Here is a 13716-nt window from a genome sequence, read left to right on the forward strand (position 1 = left end):
ATTAATCAGATAACGTAAGAATTTACATAAAGTTAAATGAACAGAAGAAATAGCAACGAACGTACCATTTTAATTGAATTTTGAAACCAGTCATTTGACCGGCTGTGGTAAGGTTCGTGTTAAAAAAAAATGTGTACCATAAGATAAAGAAGAAAGGGAAAGACGTAACATATTGGGTTTGATAAATCCATTTCCAAGATGAGATACCGAAGAAATCGCATTAATATCAACACAGAGATTTCAAATATAAATCATTGATTCTTATGAAACTACGTATGAAGTAGTCTGCAAAGAATTATTGGAAACATATTTTGTAATCAATGTATTGATATTCGCATTGAAGAAATGACGATGGCCATTATAGCTGAGATGGAAAAATTGCAATTTGTAAAAAATACATCAAATTTCGATTGTAGAATCTTTGCAGCGTTGTGGTCCACGATTTTTCCAAATAATCAAATAGTTGCATAATACTCAGGTTTGTTACATTATCGTGAAAAAGCACACTGGTCGACCATCTCCAACTAAAATTTAACCAAACTATCCTAAAATCAGAGTTGGCCCGACAAGACAGCGTGTCAAACGAGATCCGAAGTCACGTCACATTCTGTCCCCTTATTTTCCAGTGAAATCCCGTGATACCATGATTTCGACGTGCGCTGCTCCTCCCTTTTCGTCGCGATTTCCCGTTTCATAACACCAATACGCCACTCCGGCCGCCTATTTATCTTTCCTCGCCTTCAATCTCGTCGCCCATGGCTTCCCTTTTATTCTTGGCCATACTTTCTCCTTTCTGTGTAAAATCCCGTTGAAAAAGCTACGCGTACTTCATGCCATGGGGCTAATATCGCGGCCCAACCTAACCCCCATGCGAAATCGATGGAGCTTAAGTCCCTGGACAACGAGGGGCTGACAGAGCGTTCCTTCGATCGTTAGCTGTCCCTTTTTCGGCTCTTTGTGTGACCTGTTTCGATTCGTTTCCGCGACTTGTGTATGTCTTGCAGATTATTTTCTTAAGCATAAGACAGGGGTCTATTGTCTGAATATATTTGGTTCTCACAGTTGCGTTGATTGGAGGAGATGTTTGCGGAGATGGCGAAGGACAGGTTGGAATTTAATCATCGGAGTTTGGGTAATTGTGGAAGGTTTCAGGCTGTTTGGTTTCATTGGAAGATGATGAAGTGGATACATAGTTCTAAGGGAAACCTAGTGTATAATCCATTTGCTTAGTTTTATATTTGAATAGGTTATTTAAGTTCTGTTATATTTCTTGTTTATCGCTGCATTAGTTGGTGAGGTATTAGTGATTACGTGTATTCTATATATATAAATGTTAAATAATATCTACATGCTTAACTCTTGGTACAACTGTTTTAGTTATTTATTAAGTAATTATTTAACTATTTGTTAGTTAGCAAGTTGATACGGTTTGTATGCTTCTATAGACGGTGAAAAAAAGTACGTTTCTTCTAAAAACTTCGGAGCTTTTTTACATTGTGTTCTATCAGTTAGAACTGATATGTTGTTGGATATCTCTAAGTTGCGTCTTGCCTCTTCGAATTTTAGTCCAGTAGCAATGTAGCTGTTCGATGGTGTTGTCGGAGTTCTGTCTTTTCTGATAAGATGAGAATGTGTAATGTCGGAGCGATCTATCCTGAGTTTGGCTTATTGAAGTTTATTTAATTTTAAGGGTCGCTTTGATTTAAGAAAGATATGTGAGAAAGAAAGGACGAAGAAACAAAATTATATCGATACTATATACTACTTCATAGTAAATTAAATCATGAAATTGTTGAGGTCGTTTGACGTTTTGTTGTAAGATAGTAAATTAAATACATGTTTATAAGGAAAATTTGATATGCGAATGAGTCATACAATTAGTTTTATTTCCAAATTATTTCTGTTAAGCGTCAAACTCTTATTAAAAGGAAAGGAGATTATTTAGATTGAATTTTTCTACATTGCAAATCCAACAGATCAATCCAATCATATCATTTTCTCTCACCCTATTCTTCATACTTCCATGAAACTAAACTTCCAAATCAATCAAATAAAACACGAATTTCAAGGCGTAAGACCCTTTCGAACTTTCTCCTCCTTTCTCTCTTATTATTTTTACCCCTGCAGAAAAGGGTAACTCCGCAATAATAATTCTATTACAAAGACTGGGAACCAAGTTCGATCCCTGTTCGACGTTTAAACATCGTCGTTTCACGCTTTCGTCGCAAACTCGCTTTCGCAGTCCCGATGGAGCGAAGTTCGATTATTAGGTTACGTGCCGAAATTTCAGTGAAATTTCAAGCGAGGGAAAAATCATGCCCGGGACGTCACGTTCCGTGGCGAATCTAGTTTTCGTCGACGTTTTCGTACGTCTCGAATCGGAGGTTCATCGATCGTAGACACGGAGACGACGAATGCAAAGCACGTGTCAAGGTAAAGTGGTAGTATCGGAGGGAAATCTTTTCTGAACGGCGTTCAAACGTGTGCCTTTTACCTTTGCCCGACTTTCAAGGGATCGTAGTTTTACTCACGATTTCATCTTGTTTCCTTTAATAGTGTAACTTTGTGGGATCGTGTAACTTTTGAAAAAGCCATTTTCTGCCATTCTCTGTGTCGAATCGTAGGTCCTCTGAATAGCGTAGTGAAGTAGGAATTATAGAATATTAATAACGGGAAATGTAAAATATGGAAGTGTTAATAAAAATATTTTTCAAATAGTAACATGAAGTATCGACGAAAGCATTAATACCCGAGAATATAAAGTACCTAAGTATAAATTTATAAAATTAATAAAAGAATTTAAATGGTTTCAATGTTTTGTGTATTAAAATTATCCTAATGGGCAATTCTAATTATCAACTGATAATATTAAGAATTTTATGAAGAATTTCCGTAAGATGATAAAATTCAATATTTCGTTGGATGTTAAGCTATACATTAATACACTAAATTTTGTTTCGAGTTTGCGCGTTAAACTTTTCATTCAAATCACTAATGTCCCCACCACAATATTTAATAAATTTTTAAACATCCATTATCGATCCTATATGCTACATTGATGTTTCTTGTTTTCGTTTTAACTGTTTTATTTGTGTGTGTACGAAAGAACTTTGGAAATAAACAGAAAATTATTTATATTCATTTTTCAGAGCTGCTTATGACGGACTTTGACACCATTTTTCTTCGACCGTCTTTTTTCTTCAAAACTAATTTAACATCTGGGTAACTTACCTTGTGAGTAAATTCATCGATAACTACATCGCGACTACTAATTATATCCCTACGAAATCTTGATGTACTTCCTTTTCATGGCACTATATCGATATTACCATAAGCAAAACACCTTTCTTACACGTGTCTTAATAGCTGTTACAATTTCAGCTCCCTGAGTATAAACTGTATCCAACAGTAATTATACTCCTTTCGAATACTAATTGAAACAGCTATGTTAGGATATAATCGTATAATGACTATGTATATCTGCATCATGAAAATATCAAACTTTTGATGCACACCTTATTCTTTTAATTATTAAGTACGGCAATAACATTCACTGGAAACATAACTGTTTTGCTTAATTATTAAATGTACAAGTTGATTCGGTGCCTTTATCACATGTAATTTATAATTATTGTGTTATTGTGTTATTTACACAATTAAACATATTATCAAAAGCAAAATAGCTTTCAATCTTCCAGATAGTCAGCGGTGTAGAATAACACAAAATATAATCAACAAAAGTATAATTTAAATACTTAAATAAAAGTATAAATTAAATAGAAACAATTTAATAAATTGAAACTTGTCACTCCAAAACCTTAGAATGATAAGAGAAATTTTTTAATTTATAACAGAGTTACGATGGATTACATATAAAGGCATCCGATTAATTTGTACACTTAATAAAGTGTCCTGTTTATCAATTTTCATTTTCTAAGGTGTTACAAAATTTTTGGTGTTTCTATATATGTTCCACTTTATGCTTCATGTTACTTCATGTTACTAATTTTTTACGTGTTGAAAATTTCGCAAAAGGAACAATGTCGATGATCGATTCACTGAAATAATATAATAAAATAAACGATATAAAATCGAAATGAACTTCGTTGACTAACGAATTTGATTTTCTACGCTATCATCAGTCTCGTATGTATTTACTAAGAGGGATGGTGGACATTTCGAAATGGGACATTCTATTCTTCCCTTCTACTACTGCTTGAAATCAATTACCATTCTTTTCATATTTTGTATCTTTCTTATAACTTTTTAATTAATCTTCAAATTACCTATGACATTTAACACCGTTTAATTTATAACATTTTTCCTAATTTACATATATACATAGAATATATCGCAGAAGTTTGTCTAGAAAAAATGATTGCCACTTGTTTGAATTTTTCGTACATTATAAAAGAGCTAGAAACTCGATAATTTCAAATTTTCCTTATTTTTATCACGTTCGATTATTTAATTTCTCCAGCAGTTGATTATGGTAATATATCAAAAGCAGTTTCGATTATTTGCGATAACAATATTCCTATGTTGTCCCTTATTGTCCGAATAAAGATGCACGGAATGTAATCGTTAGCAGTAATGTTCCACTAATTTGGTTCGCGAATCACGTATAGGCAGCAGTTTACCATAATCGGGCGGAACTATTAATTGCACGGCATGCAGATGTTCCTGCCGACGAGCTTTGACGATCGACAAGATAACATCCGTGTAAATTATTGACGAGCTGCGGGGATACGCCAGAGGATTTACTTCTGCCGTGACTATTTGCATTCCTAATTAATAAATTTGAATTGTTCCGATAAAATGCCCCGCAGTGCCAGTGAAATAATTCATACGCGACGTTATTGTGTTTTCGTTAATTATTACAGGGCTAATTGAATACGAAGACAGGAAAATTGGGAAAAATGATACAGGATTGGAGTTGGAGATTGCGTTTCGAGAAGGTTGAGATAGCGTGTATTAGATTGAGTTTGATAATGTTCAATAATATCATTGGGGAAATAAAATGTAATGGTTCAATCGAACGATACAATTAATATGAAATTTTAATGGAACCTTGCAATTAATTGCTAACTTTAATAGACATTCATATTACATATTTTCTAATTAAATTAGTTTAGCAACTTCCTTCATTTCTATGCAACATCTTGTTATATGAAAACAGTTTAGTAAGCGTAGTTAAAAAAAGAATATTTTTCTTTCATAATTTCCTTCAACAAAGTTATTGAGTATTTTGAAAAAATACGCTACTTCTTTATTTATAATGACATTGAAGGACGTAAGTATTTGATATCAATGTACCAATTCAATGTGAAAAGATATTTCAGACAGGAGATAGTACGCCGATACTTTTTAATTTTGCTCCTTTTAAAGAATAAGAAGAACGATATTTTTCCATCAATCTGATAATATTCAATATTTGCACACTGACACACACGACCATGCATTATTTGTATCGTATGTACGTGTGTGTAAATAAGAATGGTTGTGTAAATAGATTACTTTGTTAACGAAGATGGTGGGTATACGTATAAGGAGAAAGACAAGGTTTGTTTCAGTTTTCTCGTTAAATCGCTCTTCTTCCAACAATCAGTAGTATATGTTTGTCGTAGTATAGCCAAGTCGATGTTTATTGATTCTTAATAATCGATTGGCTATTATTGTGACGAAAAAGAAAAGGCGAATTGTATTAATCAAAGATTAAGAACATTTTTATGAAACAATATTGTGTAACTATAAACTAATTTTATTAACTTGAACAAGGTCTATCTTTAATGTAATTTGATATAAATTAAAAATGTCGTTATTGCTGTTTAGTATAAAACATATGATACCGAATTGTTTACGTTTTGAGATACTGTAACAGTAAATCGTAGGAGCAATTAATTAATCTAAGAGTTATTTTACAAGACTACCAGGTATGTAAATATGAAACCGGAATTTTTGTATAGAAAATACACGTTTATTGTATGTGAAATGTCAACAAAGACTTTTGGTATCAATGACGCAGTTTAGTGATAACATCACATTAGTGATAACATACATTATCAGCTAGGGCCATCTATAGGCAAATTCCGGTTTCATACTTACAGACCTGATATCAAAACGGGGTTAAATACTTCTTAACATCGTAACGATTGAATCGTTTAATCAATGTCCTCTCGATTTTATCCTGTTTCTACGTAGTTGTACTGTGTTGTTATTAGAATTTATTAAAACAGTACAATCGCTATAATTGCATGGGCCTGGTTTTGTCTTTTTTACGTTCATCTAGTTTTTAACGAAGATATAACTGAGCGAGGTTCATAATAATGGAATAAAATCTCATTATTAAGCGTAGCAGTCAGAAGATGAGAGTTCTGTTAATTAACTGAAAAATTAGTTTAATTTAACCGATATTAACGAAGTCTCAAAAAATTCACAAACTTTTTTCTATAGAACATTTTTCTATAGAACCATTTCATATTTTTAATTTTTCAAATATCATTCTCCTCTGCATCGTAGTATGAAACAGTATAACTGTAATTTGCCTGAAAATTTCCCTGCAATTTTTATAACTTAAGATTGAAACTATTAATAAATAATCGAACCACGATTTTATAAAAGATTCGCGTAATCTGTACGTACTAAATACTACAATTATAATTATTTCGTGAATATTTCTGGATTAATATTACTAAAAACTGTTAGAGCAGTAACAAAGTATTTGTTTTGATGGATATTTGCAGAAGGTTCGCGTAATCCCTGCATCCTGGGCGGAAATGAATATTTTTCCGAATGTCTAGTCGATAGAATTTCCGATAATGTAGAAGATAATAGCGAATAATATTTATTCAAGCTTCGAAAATATGTATAACTGGTATAATATAATTTCCGATATTTGTTCGTAGTAATTGATGAAGCATTTGTTCAATGATTTTATCTGAAAACTATGAACGTGGGAACCTCTCTTCTCCATTTCGAATCGGCGTTTTTATACAGACACCCATGTTCTTTAAACAATATTCATTTTCGACTTAATTTCATCTTAGCCATTTAAATCTTTTATCGAATATCACGTTATCGTGTATTCATAATAAATTGACGTACATGGGAATTCATATTACCGTCTTATTTATTTATGAATTCGAGTAAATTGGGAGATCTTTTGATGAATTTATAATAACAGTTTCGAAGCTGAATCCATACAAAGCGATGTTGTAGCAAAGTGATTGCCTGTTTTAGCTATTCCAACACGAAACGTTGATTAATCTTACCATCTCCGAGTTCAATTCATTATTTCCAGATTATACCTCGTTTCTCATTTATTTTGTCGAATGTTCAGATTAGAGCGGATAAATACTTTTATTTTCCAGCTATGATAAATTGCCGTGACGTTAGGAGAGATCTCTCTTCTATATACTATTATTATCTACGATTCAACGAGAATTCAACCAGTCTCCGCAATTTCCAAGTTAAATCCACATAAATATTCGCCCTCGTGACATTTTAATTACAAACGAGAATTATATTTATCATTTGCGAATTTTTAATCAAACGATATTAGCTCGTTGCTGACTGTTTATTTCATGTACAAGCGTGTACGTGTACGTGCCACTGATCTAATAATGAACAATAAAAAATTGAATATGTGTTAATATAGCTTTATTTATATACAGTTTAGCCTTCGATACGTATTTATATTTCATTCTAGATTTCAATTAAAGCTTCATTCAAATATAATTTAACACATTCTCTCTGTTATCTGATACGATAAACACTATTATAATAACAACTTAGTCGCGAGCGCTAGGAGATTTTCCAACAAATCGCATCATTTTGACCCGTCTGTTCGAAACATTATTCAACATAACACTCATCAATCTGCAAGCCCGTATCTTCACCTGTTCCTCCATTATTTTCCACGTTTTTGCTGCCGAGCAGCTTTCATAGAACACGACGACACTTTTTTCGCATCTGTTCGTCTCCTCGGAGACATTAATCAAAAAGCAAGAGGTTCGTTTGTTCACGTCGCTACGAAACAGCAAAACCTTCGATGAAGAAATGCCTCTCGTTTCACTTTTATTCCAACATTCTCATCCCTCTTCTAATTTCTTACCTTCTCTTCTCTTCTCTTCTCTTCTCTGTTTACTTCCACTCGGATTTATTGGCAAAACATCGCGACTAGGTTGACTGGAAGATACGGAACAAGGAATTCGCTGCAGCTCGCGAAAAACTGGATTTATCTCGATTGAAATTTTCCTTCGTAGGAACAAGAATTATTTTATTTCCGGTATTCGTTGAACGTTGTAAACACAGATGAAAATCATCAGTTTTTAATCAAGCGTTGTCTTTTTATTATGTTTTCAAGTACGTTGATTATATTCTGATGAATTTCTACGGCATCTTAAAATTTCGATGACGCAAACGAGTCAAGAGTTTTAAGTTTCAAGTAAATTTTTAGAATTGTACAAACTATAAAATTAGATCTCAATGGAGAATAACATTTCTTCATAACGATTTCTATCACGGTTTCATAGTCTTATTTTACATCTACCTACGATGTTATAAATTGATAAGAATGTTCCATTACTCGTTTGTTCGTTCCTAGTGCCTATTATAACCGCAAGAATTATCCATTTGAAGGGATTTTACCGTCAGATTGATTTTATTGTCAGTTCAGTTATTACCCTCTCTCGTATTACCCCCTGGCTCATTCTAATTGTAAGAACTTTATAGCATCTTCGTTTATGCAGAATTTACTGTTTCCAGCAGTTTCACAGTTGTTCTTTTGCGTTACGATTCTTTTATGCGAAATAATACCATTATGTAGTTTTCTCGCCGCCTATATTCTTCGAAATTGTCTTACTATTACTTCCATCGGTTAAATCCATTTTATCTTTCTCTCTACGATGATTCTTTTGTTCGTTACCACGCGTAGAATATTTGTCGTTTACCTCTTCCACAATGCAAAGATATTCCTTTCGTTGTTTCTTTTTATGTTAGTGGAACTATTTTCAGACAAATGACGGTCGTAACTTGTTGCACGTATGACACGTAAAGATTGTTCTAAACTCTCCAGCAAGAACCGTCCCGATTGATGTGTAAAGAAGCTCTCCCTCGGTTTGTTACTTTCTTCTTACAGATTTTTTTTCCGTAGAACGATATATCTTTGTTAACATTGTGTGTGTTTTACACGACACAGCTTCCTGCCTCTTGAATCGTATTTCAGTCGCGTGGAAAGTTACGTTGCTAGTGCTTGTGTGGATCGTATCGTTACTGCTCGTGTTAGTGAAAATCACGTGCGAACATTGATGTTCCTTGCACGGTGTGTTGACTGTAAAAAATCCTTCTTGAAGGATCAACCTCTCGATGAGGTATACAAATGTTTTACTTTGTTCTACTTTGAACTATGCGAATTATACTGTACAGATATGCTTGCGAATTATGAAAACATTGCGTTAAAAAAACTTATGAAACTTCCATTCTAGAAAAAGGGAATTACATTAAGTAACCGGATGTAGACGTTTACGGTGAATTAATGGCGGTTTTACCCTCTCTTACAAATCGTCAAATTCTCCAAGCTGGTTCAATGTTAGTGAGCAGTCGAGCATCCATCGAGAAAGAATTCTGCTCGCTAACTGCCGATGTAGGTACTCTGGGTTGCGGATTTACGACATGTGACTAAACATTGAGGATACACAGCCCTAGTAATTTGTCTGGTTCGCAAACGTGTGATTCCACGATCATAAACTAATTTCTAGACCTATTGTAATTTCTGGCTCCCTAAGCAAAGGACTAAACCTAACAATAATACCTAGGTTTGAGATAGTTGTAAAAAAATACTGATTAGTAGTTACGAGTACAACTCCTTAAAAATTGAATTTATGCATTTATCGTATCCACTAAATATTAGGTTGTCCAAAAAGTGTCTTTCTTTCACAGACACGTCTTTTACAACGATGCATCTTTATACAAACATGAAACCTAATCTGTCGAACGTTGTGATCTTTATTTTGATAAAACAAAATGGATCATACGTAATTCGATAATATAATATAAAACAGAAAATGTTGTGTATCTATTATTTCCTTATAAAACGAAAGGAACTTTCCGGACGATCTAATATTATAGGAAGTACTATATTTTATATACTTTTACATATTATTATGTGCATCCCATGCATTTCTATATTTCCGACAAATTTTTCACGAATACATAAAAATCTGTAATCTGGTGATCACTTATTCACTTGCTTATTCCAAACAAGACTTATTTAGCACAATTCGAACAATAGAGAAGTTAAATCTCGCATTCTTCGGTCGTTCCCTTGTGAAACTCGCGTTACAACTTCGTTTCCTACCTTCAATTCCTTCTACGACCACATAACTCATCTACATCCCTACCATTTCTCATTTATAGTACTATCATTTATAAAATTCGGCGCGATTTCGTCTACTCTGTAGATATCCACGCTCCTGTCGTCTTTCATCTCGCCCGACAATTCTACCGTCAGTCTTTCTCAGCCATATAATCAATCCATTGTCTGAGACGTAGGGTTCAGAGGGTCGTGCTCGCTTCTTGCGTTCCAAAAACGTCGAGGCTCCGCTCGACTCCCTTCTTCCGTTTAAAAGCTTGCTAGCTGTAAAAGCTTGGCGCGAAACGTGTTGGCTTATTCAACGACGAGGCGCGACACGCGTCAACGATTAACGAGATTTCACGTGCTGCTGAATCGACGTCTACGTTGCTAGCTGGCGAAGAGACAAAGGCACAGTATCGACGCGTACCTACATGTAATCGACAGACTGTTAAAATTTTCTTTGTGCCAGCTAAGCTAGGCGGTCTTTGTCGGCCACCCACACGTGACTGTTCGGTTGTTGCTCCGTTGCTAGGAAGCGTGTGTTCACGCGAGTGTACACTCTTCATGCCGCTCTTTCAACCCTCGAATGGCTTATCCGTGTTCCTTTTAGCTGGAACGCCTGTTGACCGACATTCTCGTTTTTATTGCGTCCCCTTATCGTTCGCTTTAGCTACTAGGTAAAAGTGTCGTATGAGCGAAGGTTCGAATAGCGTTGAGAGGAACATGTTTTCTTTCTTTTTTTTTTTTTTAATTGAAGCGTGATTTGATGTTGTGCATGTTCGTGTTCAGGTTGGAAATTGAAGTCCATCGTGGGATTCAAATTCTCGATATTGTAGTTCTGTTTGGGAATATTCTGAGATGTCGATATTCTATTTCGCGAGTTTCTTTCAGAAATTTGGATATCGATTTGATGGGATGCGATAGAAAATAATATTTGGAATGATAGTAAATCGAATCTCGACTCGAACATTATAGTTATTGTATTTTGTAATACTAAAATGTAATGAAAGAATATAATATAATAAAATTGTAAGATACTAAGGTATTGTAACAACAGAATTAACGATGAAACTAAAGCGACGATACTTTCAAGATTGAAAATACGTGATTATATTCAAAGCCTGAAAATCTTGATCCACATTTGTGATTTACGGTCGGCCATATATTATATGTTACAGTATAAAGAAGTTATGATATACGTGTGGTATAATATAGGTAATCTAGGCGTAATCTAATCGCGTTATATAAAAAACAATTTATTGATATCGATATGATATTATAGATATTAGTAAAAAGTAAGTAAAAATTACACTGTTCTAAATTAGCTGGAAGTGTGTTGAAAGCGATTTATCGCATGTACAAATTTCAGGGACATTTTTTGATAGCCAAATCGCGTGATGGATTAAGGTTCACGAAGTTTTAAAAGTTCTGGGTCTTGTGGAAAGTCTAATATTGAAATCTAGATCGTTGATATCGGCCAATTTCGAATTAATTTATCAGAAATTATGCATGAATTTGACAAATATTTAAGAGATGTCGCTTCCTAGAAATTTATTTAATTAATCAAAAAAATTAATTAAAGTATTATGAAGCAATAAGTATTAAAAAACTTCGTAAATATCCAATTTTTTAATCAAACGTAATTTTTGTTACCTAAAAATTGGTTTCATGACAGAGAACGAATATAGCAAAAGATAAAACTTATCATGTCGAAGTGGTAATAGTCCTTTTCCGTAAAAGCCACGGAATTTTGACGTTCGTGTCGGTGAAATTCTTTAAGGTGACACGTATGTGAAGTAAAAAGGGACGAATGGCATGGAAAATGGAAAACCCAAATAATACAATCAGTGGTGAAAAAGATACGTAAAGCTCTTGATAAACTTAACAGGAGAGGATCGTGTGTAAATCGAGCTGAAAATAACTGACACTACTTCAAAGATGAATCCGAAGGGGATGTGTTGTCTCATAAATAGAATAAAACGTACGTGGCAGGTTTCTTTTATATTCGTATTATAAATAGGCAATTTTTAAATCAAAACGGAAATAATTACAATAGTTTACAGAATTGGAACAATTATGATATTGATAATTAAATCGTCACATCTTGGACCATATATTGGACAGCGATGCAAATATCTTCGAAAGATGAAAACCTTCTCTTGTCAAACGAATATTCGGATATCCGTGATATCCGAATATTCACCGTGACGTTTTTTTTATGTATAATCGATACCTCGCGCCGTCGAATTGCGAAAATCACAGACACGGATCTGTTTCTGGTTGTCGAAATCGAATCTTTTCAGTTATCGACAACTGTTCGGCAAGCGGCCAGCTTTTAATTGATAGCTTCCAATTCAGCGTTCTCTTCCTGTCTCTATTGTTCTTCCGTGACGGAGAAAAGAAAAAGATGTCCGACAGGAAAGATCTCGAAAACATGTCAATTATGTTGCGTCGAAGAAAGAAGAAAGCGTTTTGTAAAAATTTCAATGATTTTGAGGATTCTAAGAATATTAAGATAAATGTCAGCAGAATTTTATCGAAAGATATTAGAAAAGATATAAATATGTAAGATGTGTTTCCGTTAGAATTAAAAAAAAAATACCGACTTCCTTAAGTAAATGAACATTTTATTCGCGATATTACCACTTTACGTTAATTGAAATTTTTATTCATCCAAAAACCGACGAGTGTACGAAGACTCTTTCTAAATCAATTTTAGTTAGCGAAAAGTTTCAGCAATTTGTTTGTTTCGCTTTTCAAACGATTCTCATCTTAGAAAATCAAACAATTATTTATTTAAATAACGATAATCCACCATTCACTCGTAGGTGAATGAAATTTTCATGTTGAACTTTGTTTTCTGGCCGCTACTGGATCGCTCCACGAATTGAAGCAGACGTGGTTAATTAACGCAGAACCGCGGTTCATCGAAACACACGTCGACCTAATTCCTAACATCTTGTGTGCCTTACACCCCGGGTGCACGCATAAATTTCGTAGCACGAATTACACGCATCTGAATAGCCTCAAAAGGAATTTCTGTTCTGTTTCCTCGATCCTGTTCGTCGATTCGCGATACCAAAAGCGAAGATAACGAACGCGTGCGTACGTGTGCTGGATTATCACAAAGGTGATTGAAACGTAGTTTATGTACTTTGTACGATCCGCTAGGAAATTATTCAGATTCCACGAAACAAGCTCTCGTATCATCGTCGTCGCTTCGAGCAAACGTTGATACTTCCAGTTCCGAGTAATTTTCTAGCGTTAGGATTCTATAGATTGAACATACATCGTGTGATGGAGTATACACAGAATTATCTATAGTTGAATAAACAATTCCTTTCTTCGATACGCGTTATATG

The 13716-nt window shown here is 34.1% G+C and overlaps 1 protein-coding gene across 14 annotated transcripts in view; it reads left to right on the forward strand.

The window, feature by feature from the left end:
- Positions 1–13716, forward strand: part of LOC126926891 (uncharacterized) — a 158627-nt gene that overhangs the window by 46426 nt on the left and 98485 nt on the right. For 6 of the 14 annotated variants that reach the window (XM_050743239.1, XM_050743254.1, XM_050743241.1 and 3 more), the window contains exon 2: positions 3150–3234. The exons of the other annotated variants lie outside the window; for them this stretch is intronic. The gene's annotated coding sequence lies outside the window, so the exon portion shown is untranslated. The remainder of the gene's footprint in view (positions 1–3149; positions 3235–13716) is intronic. 14 annotated transcript variants of the gene reach the window in all.

This window comes from Bombus affinis, chromosome 2 (genome assembly GCF_024516045.1).
Source record: "Bombus affinis isolate iyBomAffi1 chromosome 2, iyBomAffi1.2, whole genome shotgun sequence".
NCBI classification, from domain to species: Eukaryota; Metazoa; Arthropoda; class Insecta; order Hymenoptera; family Apidae; genus Bombus; species Bombus affinis.